The sequence below is a fragment of the Triticum aestivum genome, chromosome 4B (genome assembly GCF_018294505.1).
Source record: "Triticum aestivum cultivar Chinese Spring chromosome 4B, IWGSC CS RefSeq v2.1, whole genome shotgun sequence".
Lineage (NCBI taxonomy): Eukaryota > Viridiplantae > Streptophyta > Magnoliopsida > Poales > Poaceae > Triticum > Triticum aestivum.
Window position 1 is genome coordinate 181,635,108 of NC_057804.1, and position 9,631 is coordinate 181,644,738.

Here is a 9,631-nt window from a genome sequence, read left to right on the forward strand (position 1 = left end):
GTTTTTGGATGCACAACTAGTATCTCTACTTAGTGCGAATTTTTTTGCTAGCATAGGATGAGAAGCAAGCTCAACATATTGGAGGATCCAAGGCATTATAACTTCTATTCGGATATAAGGGAACATAACTCATTATGTTGTATTCCTTGTCCAACATCAACTTATTAGCATATAATGTTTTAATGAGTGCTCACAATCATTAAAGATGTCCAAGATAGTGTATTTATATGTGAGACCTCTCTTTCTTTATTACTTCCTATTAATTGCAACAATGACCAATACTATGTTTGTCAACCCTCAACAAATATCATGCATCATACTCCTTATATGTGGTCATCACTCTCCATAAGATTATTATATTATCTTTTTATTTCTTTTATTCATTTTCTTTTCCAAGATCAAGGCAAGAAAGCAAGGCCCTCAACTCAAAACTATTTTTTATTATATAGCTCTCACACTCGATTACATAGATAGAACTCAAAGCAAAAACTTCAAAACTAGATCATACTAAAACTTTTAATCTACTAGATAACGACCTAACCAAAAGGATTGAACTAAGATAAACGATAAAGATAAAGATGTGATGGTGATACAATACTGGGGCACCTCCCCCAAGCTTGGCACAAGCCAAGGGGAGTGCCCATACCCATGTACTCAAGTCTCCTTCTTCGGAGGTGGTGGTGCAATATTCTTGGCAATAATGCCTTTTAGAATATGATTCTCCTCTTCGAGCTTATTATTTTGTTGCCTGAGATCCATAATTTCCTTGCAGAGTTTGCCTGTGACTGTTAGAGCATCGTCCACCCATGGATGCATCATGGCTGCGGGGGGAAAGGCAACACTCCTTTTCAAATTATTATAAGAGATAAATTTAGGGATAATTAGATTTATGCCCCTAGTTGTGTCCCACTCGTCTGTTTTACCCCTAATTCCCAAAAGTCACCGGTTCTGTCCAAGTCACTTTACTCTTATGCTTTTACCCTTTGACCGTTTGACCGTTAGTTTGAAAACTTCATAACTAATTCATACTAAATCAGAAAAATGCAAATAAGATACCAAAATGTTCATAAAAACATCACCTATATGTCAGTGTCATTTGCATTCATGAAAAAAGTGTTGGAAAGTGCCCATCCGAGTTTTAGCTCTTATGCTACCACCATGAATAGTAAAATCTAAAAAATTCAAAAAAAATTGGTGGCAAAGAATGACAAATGTTTTAAGTGCCTGTCAAGTTTCATCAGGGAATAACATTCGTAGGTGCCGTGGCAAAAAAACAATCAGCACTCCAAAATAGATTATTTTTTGCCACGACTTCCACGAATGTCGTTCCCTAATGAAACTTGGCAAGCACTTAGAACATTTATCGTTCTTTGCCACCATATTTTTTTTGAATTTTTTTAGAATTTACTATTCATGGTGGTATCAAAAGATCTAAAACTCAGATGTGCACTTTCCAACACTTTTTTTATGAATGCAAATGTCACTGACATATAGGTGATGTTTTTCTGAACATTTTGGTATCTTATTTGCATTTTTCTGATTTAGTATGAATTAGTTATGAAGTTTTCAAACTGACAGTCAAACGGTCAAAGGGCAAAAGCATAAGAGGAGCAAATTGAGTTGGACAGAACCAGTGACTTTTGGGAATTAGGGGTAAAACAGACGAGTGGGACACAACTAGGGGCATAAATCTAATTATCCCATAAATTTAGCATTGGGAGGTGTGACCGAATCCGGCAGGACTGAGCTCTGGAGTTCCTCAAGCATGGCTCCAGGTTGAGGGAGAGAAGTAACTTCTTGATCCTCTTCCATGGCATCCACTCTTTTTAGGTCTGCTTCTATTTCTCCCTCCGTTGACAACCCAAAGGGATTAGCTTCGTTGTATGCTCTAGGATCCGATATTGGGTCAGAGGCACGACTCTCCCGGGCCGACTCTTGCGAAGAAATGTTGCTCTAAATCTGCTACAGGAATACTCGAAACAAGAACAAAGGATACTGTCATGATATTGTAGTCAAAACATTCGGAGATTATTTAATGTATTTTTACCATGCAAAGTATTCTGGGAGGAAATGGGGGTCCGGAAGGTACATGAGTGGGCCACAAGCTTGGGAGGCGCGCCTACAGGGTAGGGCGCACCCCTAGGCTTCTCTTCTGCTCATGCACTTTTCGTACTACTTTTATTTTTCTAATTTTGAATATTCCAAAACAGAATAAAATTGCTTTTTATTTGTTCATGTTCATGCTCGGGTATACAATATAGAGCAATTAAGGAAGATTTTTTTAGTTGAAAATATGGTTATCACATTGAGAAATCTAAGTTTGAAACAAAAGACATATTTGTATAAGATGTATAGACCAATTAAGTATGTGTTTTTTAGCAGTGTTTATACCAAACTTTTATTTTCCATGTGCACAAAAAAAAAACTCTCTGTGTTGTGCATATGGAGGCATAGGTACTTGAAAGGCCCATATGCTACCTAGCCCAGTTCATAGACAATTTTGTGTGTGGCCCGTCCGAAGTAGAATATGAAGCGGTGAGATTTCTCCTTTTACTGCTATTTTAGAATTCTCTACATGCATGGCACATAGTCCCATTCAAAAACATATACGCGTTGAAATATTTGCATTTTTCAGCAATTTTATTTGTGAGGAAGCGCAAAGACCATGTCAAGCCCTAAGTGTTTTAAAAATATTTGACTTTGTTAGTATAAGTGGGTTTTAGCAACTACTTCAGGTAACAATTCAAACCCTAGGCGAAAAATGAAGGGCAAATTATCTTTGAAAACATATATTTAAGCATGCATATTTTGTTATCTTATTTTGGTAACATAGAGCCGCGTTAGCTGTGACTTCAAAAGGTTTCGCCACTCTGAAATCTATCTGAATCCATCACAGTACATTCGCATAAGATGCAACCTCATCATCCTAAGAACTTCATCTGAGTTGAAATGACCAATCAAACATCCTAAGATCTTCTCAGCAACTCACAAAGGCAAAAAAATGATAGTGGGACACATGTCATGTATACACATGTCTTTCCAAAGAATACCTGGAACATTCTTCTCACATGATTTCCCAATGGTAAAGTCCAGGAATCTTCAGTCAAAATTGTTAAGGACCAAACAATGCGGCCACTCATGATGACCGCATACGGCAACCAGGCTCTCCCGAGCCACATACTTGTTCTTCAAAAATGGCATTGAGGTAACATGTCGTTTTGTAAACACCATAATTTTAATCACATATGTATATAGAAACACATGTGCATAGTGAGATAATGAAGAGGTTGGCAAATGATAGCTAAAATAGAAAATGGGCATGTGTATATCATGAGAATGTAAACCAAATGAGTTTAGAGTGTAGATTCACTCATTTTGCTCTGTATGTAGTTCATATTGAAATCTCCAAAAAGACTTATTTTTAGGAACAGAGGGAGTACTTACTAAGCTAGACAAAACAAATAGCAGTCTGTAACACCAGTACACAGAGCAATGGAAAATCAGTTTGGGAAATTGTTCGACAAAACAAATGGCAGTCTATCACACCAGTGCATAGAGCAACAAAACATCAACTTGGCAGCAATGTTCCATGATGCATGAATAAGGGGAACATGGCAATAATATATGTACGTGCATAGCCTAGGTAAATCACCCAAACAATGGAACATGACAATAATACATAGGTAAAAATAAACTTATGTAGGAAGATCATCGGTTCTCTTCATCAATGAAAGGTTAAAAACTCACATCCAGCTAAAATAGCATTCCTTTCTACAGAGGAAATGGCTACATATACTTGTCTAATGGTTGTATTTAAGAGCATGCACCCCTTCCGCCATCTACTATATTGGAAGCAAAGTGAAGTGGTCTCACTCGTAGTAGGCATACCGGAGTTCATGCCCAGCAAGAGAGTCTACACATTCTCTCTGTACATAGCTTTAGTTTCATTTTCAGATGTTTGGATTAACGTTCCAAGAGAAATGAAGGATCAACTATATCTCCTGATTGTGACTATAAAATGATGCAATATGGGGAAGATGCCAGTTACTATTTTGAGCTTTCAAGAAACAAAAAGTCTAACAGAAAATTATCTAAAAAGAATCAGTGGAATGATGTGATAATTCGTAGGCCAACAACAATATTTTATTTGCCTCTCAAATAATTAACATGCGAGGAAAACAGAGTCCTTGCTTCGGTGGAAACATTTCAGAGATGTGACTGGGAAAATAGGAAACAGGTAAAAAACATAAACATTAATGTTTGGCAAGTTCCAGTGCCTAATGAACTGTATACAACATAACATTTCAAACGTACATGTAAGGCTGATCAAATTTCACCAAAGAAGCATTGGGTCATCCAAAAAATGTGAGCTGTCATCTTATTTTGCAAAACGGTACCAAGGTCCAACTCTTACAAATGTTATATTCATTGCTCACAAAGTTAAGAACTAATATTGCAACAATCTGTAGTCTCACATGCATCTACTACGGAGATCAACCAAGCATTTTATAGCAGCGAAAAGAAGTAGCAATACATTTATAAGAACAACCCCTCTGGTTTGCAAAAATAGAAAATGTCACTTTAAATCTAAAACCAAGACAATATGAGAAACCAAGTATGCCACAGATGATTTATTTCATATAAGAAATGAAAAATAACAAGAATTCGAGACACATAATTATATCTGAACTTAAAAATGAGCTTACTCAATAGAAGTTTGTACAGTTGATTGATCTTCATCCCCAGTGTATGTAAGGACAGGCTGATAAAAGAAGCAATCATCACGACTTGGTAGATAATCTGAGCATACTTTAGCTCTGCAAGGATTGAGCAGCCCGGATTGCACGAGTACGGACCAAGCTTGAGGGAAAGGTAAATTTGTAAATCTGGCTCTTCCCGCAGAATAGAAACTGGACCGCTGACCGGCTGCAAACCAGAGGATGGCCACACAATGTCTGTTGCTGTCTATGTGACCCAGAACCGGAGACCGTAGAGCATCTCAGTCGGCAATTTCAGTTTCAGATTGGTGGAAGAAGCTCTATATGCAACATGGTGCACCAAACAGGGTCGCTGAGGAGATAGCCTTATCAGCATACACTGCATGGCATGCATCTTTGGAAGGAGCAAAACAAAAGAACTTTTTCCTATCAGCATACACTGCATGACATCTTTGGAAGGAGCAAAAAGAGGAGTTTTTGTGAATACCGAGATGACGCCGAGGGCCTTGGTGACCCTTATTCGCGACGATATTAGAATGTTCAATGAGGCCATCTGTCTAACAATTACGGTGGCTGGGTAGGAACACTTATGGGATGGTTTTTGTTTCTCCCTTTGTAGTAGTTTTCTAAGCGAGTGCGAGTAAGGGTGTTTTCTGGGCTTTTCTCTTGCCCATTCTCAATGTACTATGTATTTCTTTTCCCCACTATAATGCAAAGGCAGAGCTCCTACTGTTCTTGTCAAAAATAAAGACAAGAAGTTACATTGCCCTTCCACAATTAATGGTTGGCCCAAAACACATGTTATTCATGCATATTGCTTGTTACTAGACCACCGGAAGACAGTTGCATAATTAGTATTGCGAGAATTAATTTGGATTGATGGATCAAGTAATGTTAGCTTTTTAGAAACGCTTGCACCCCTTCCAGCCACTAACCTACATCACCTTAGTGAAAATTCAACCAAAATTCATTGGAACAAAACTGAGTTTCAGTTAGCATGATATTGGTACAGAAAAAGAAAGTATTTAGACAAACATAATTGAGAGGTAATATCGAACAAAAATTCATGCAGCAAAAGTTATGTATCAACTAGAAACAAAAGGGTGAAAATACATAGTAATCATGGAATGGTATAATTTTGATACATGCCACTGTTTAACGTACCATCCTAGCATAGTTGCCAATCCAGGATGTGTTCCTGATCGTTTCTAGGTGTTTCTCTAACGGCATGCATGTAGACTTACCTATCTGCCACCTCTTCATTGTTGGTAGTAGTTGCATTCATAATCTCAGCATCCACAACGCTTTTCCTGAAGAAGAAATTAAGTGCAGTCATATTTGGTATTTGTTCAGAATAAAAGCAATAATATATCTCACCGCAAGATACCACCACATTGCCGTTTTTTGCTGCTATTATTCTCATGTGGCAGCAATATAGAACATCAGGATCTTGACATTGACGGTATATATCTTGCAATAATAGGTGTATGGCTCTTTCAAAACTAAGATTCCTAGCTGAGTTTTTCAAATATGCTGACATATTATCTATTCGGTGTAAGTGTTCAACAAAGAAATTTCTACTGGTGTTTGACCCTTGAATAAAGCAAACTGAAAATACTGTGGTGTCTCCATATGTACTTATTATAAAATAATTCCCTTGCAAAAAGTGGGGAATCCATAAGCAAAGAGGAATTTATTTCTAGATTCTAAATTAACCAATGAACTAAAAATCAAGAGAGGGTGTACCCAAGCACTAAATTGGCAGCCTGCACACTTGTGTTTCGCTAAATTTGTTCCTATTATTCTCAATACTGAAACAACTTTGGATTTAGCTATGCCTGTAAAAACTTGGCGACGATTAGTAGAAACCTTGCAGTTCCTATACCATATGGAACAAAGGGTAGCCATGGTAAACAACACGCTACAAACATGAGGCCTGACAAATCATGAAGGCAGACAACCTTATGTCAACAATAATTACCATGCCACTGCAGTATGCTGCAACACACCAAAAGAAATATGAGAGTTAAAGGCACACCTGTTGATTATTCATCGAGATTCGAGAGAGGATGGAGTATGGCATAAACTCACATGCCAAATTTCTTACAGATATATTAGCATCATGTCGTTTGTGCTTCTTTCCTAGTTCCTCGCACACTCCTTCACATACTTTTTCTCTAACTGTCCAAACCTGAGATGTAAGCATAAAATATGAAATAGAGAAAAATGATAGATACTGAACTACACAGTTTTGACAACTACAGATTTCCTTAAAAAGTAATCTATGCATAGAACTGAAAATAGTCAGTATATAATGGATAGAAAAGGGCTAGCCAATATCTGATATTTGCCACCTCGCAGCCCATTTTCCGTATTCCAAAATAAGTACTAATCAAAAGACTGTTGTCGCGAATCCTGAATAATATTATCAAGGTTCAGAAAAAGCAAATCATGATATAGCCCGCTAAAATGCAGTTGTAAAAATACTTTGGAATTACTACGACTTGTGCTTTAGTATGTTTGTTCGCCTTTCGCATAGAGTGTTTTTTATTCAGCTAGTTGATGGACCATTTTTGCAAATTTATTGCACATACTTTACTCGTATAAAAAAAGATACTACATGGTTATTTTCTATTAATTCGTGTCACAGCTCATGACAACATAACTGAACATATATATACTAAAAACCTATATAATTTCTAGTTAAGTCGTCAAATGGCTAATCTACATGGACTGGAAACAGAATCACGCTTGATGCTCAGTCCTCAATAATGACTCATATGTAGGTAAGACCAGACTATCTCGGTGCTTCTTCTCTACCAGATCAAATCTCACAATTTACGCTGAGTACAACCTGCTATAAATATAGCACAAGGGGCACATACCCTGAATATATGAGCTATTCGTGATTGCCAGTGCCTTGCTTAAGGACCATTTTATAAAAATTCATGGTAAACCTCAAGATTGGTCCAGCCCAGTTTAGTTACACATGCAATGCACTTCCCACAAATATGGCTAAAAAGTTGTCGATCTAGCACTAATGATTTGGACTGGGTATTAGAGATAATTATATGAGTTTAAGTTATCTAGAGCAGAAATTCAGTATAGATACTTCTCTGCTGAGTGGACGCAAGGACGACCAAAGTCAAAATTGAACGGTGTTGAGAAGTTGAACAGCTAGGCCACCATTGTGCCATAGTTCTTGGGCTCAACAGCTTAGTCAGCGGTGATGACCATCAGTTCCACTTTAGACAACTCTGTCATGTCACAATTGGCATTGCATGTTAATAGGAGCGAAGCAATCCTAATAGATATCAATTTGCGTAAACTCATGGTTCTAAGTAGATCAATCCAAATCATGTGCATACATGACAAATAGCAAAGCAAGTATAAAGTATAAAAAAAATCCAAAGTAGACCAGCGCATACTTACTGGCAACAACACTCTCAGTTAGTACCATGCATAGTACATAATGCACACAGATAATAAATAATTGACCAAAGCTCTTTACAAATTTTTTATACTGACAAAGGTGGAGTTGAATGCTCAATTAAAAACCCTTTGTAACCTAAAGAGCACTGATGGTGAGTCAGACCTAACATTGACATTGTTGTGAATTATCGTCTAAATCTTGCTAATTCAGAAGGGAATAACATTAAGTACGATGCAGACAAGTACGAAAGCAAATTTAATCCATATATCGAACAATTTTGCATAGCACATTGACCAATTAGAGAGAGTATGAAATAAGTACTGGAAGAAGGGAAGATTCAGAATCAGATCAATTGCCTAACTATCAATCGCACTTGCTGCAAAAAATTTCTGAGTACTTCATCTCGCTATGTTGGATGATGCAGCTTCACTGAAATTGTAAGATCAAAACCTAGGGAAAGAGAGGAAGGATGTAGAGGCAAACCGGAACCACATCAAGGTCTTTCTCCTGCTGCTCCGGTCAGCGACCCTCAACCATTGACCCTTCCCATATCCAATGCTCCACCAACCCATGTTGCTTCGTCTAGAGGCTCAAGATTGGCCATGGCCTTCCGCCCCGACCCTGACTAGGGAGGTTCGTGCGATGGTGGCTGACGAGCGAGGGAGGATGGAGGAGGAGGGAGTGGACCGTCACTCATGGCACAGAGGAGGTGAGGATGCGGTGGCGCGACGAGTCGACCAGCCAACCGCCGCAGGGAGGAGGACGGAATGCGAGGCGTCACCCTACTCCTTCCCCTTGTTCCTTGTCCTCCTCGCGAGCCACCTCCTTCCCCTATTGTCCGCATCCTCCCCTTTGTAGGATCGAAAGTATGTCTAGAGGGGGGTAATTAGACTACTTGATTAAATAAAAATCTAGCCTTTTCCCAATTTTAGTTTTTGGCAGATTTTAGCAACTTAGCACAAGTCAAGCAATCAACCTACACATGCAATTCTAAGAGTATAGCAGCGGAATGTAAATCATTGCATATGAAGATAAAGGGAGGAGTTTTGAGGGAGCAAACGCAATTAGAGACACGAAGATTTTTTGTGTGGTTCCGATAGGTGGTGCTATTGTACATCCACGTTGATGGAGACTTCAACCCACGAAGGGTAACGGCTGTGCAAGTCCACGGAGGGCTCCACCAACGAAGGGTCCACGAAGAAGCAACATTGTCTATCCCACCATGGCCATCGCCCATGAAAGACTTGCCTCGCTAGGGTATATCTTCAAAAAGTAGGCGATCTCCTTGCCCCTACAAACTCCTTCGTTCAACTCCACAATCTTTACGGAGGCTCCCAAGTGACACCTAACCAATCTAGGAGATACCACTCTCCAAAAGGTAATAGATGGTGTGTTGATGATGAAATTCTTACTCTTGTGCTTCAAATGATAGTCTCCCCAACACTCAACTCTCTCTCATAGGATTGGATTTAGTGGAAAG

At 38.6% G+C, this 9,631-nt stretch overlaps 1 long non-coding RNA gene across 1 annotated transcript; it reads right to left on the reverse strand.

Moving 5' to 3' along the window:
* Nucleotides 1-4,489: 4,489 nt before the first annotated feature.
* LOC123091701 (uncharacterized) lies at nt 4,490-8,963 on the reverse strand. Its single transcript, XR_006443416.1, has 2 exons — nt 8,635-8,963; nt 4,490-7,975 (listed from the first exon to the last, which is right to left on the reverse strand). It is a non-coding gene; the product is annotated as an uncharacterized lncRNA (long non-coding RNA).
* Nucleotides 8,964-9,631: the final 668 nt, after the last annotated feature.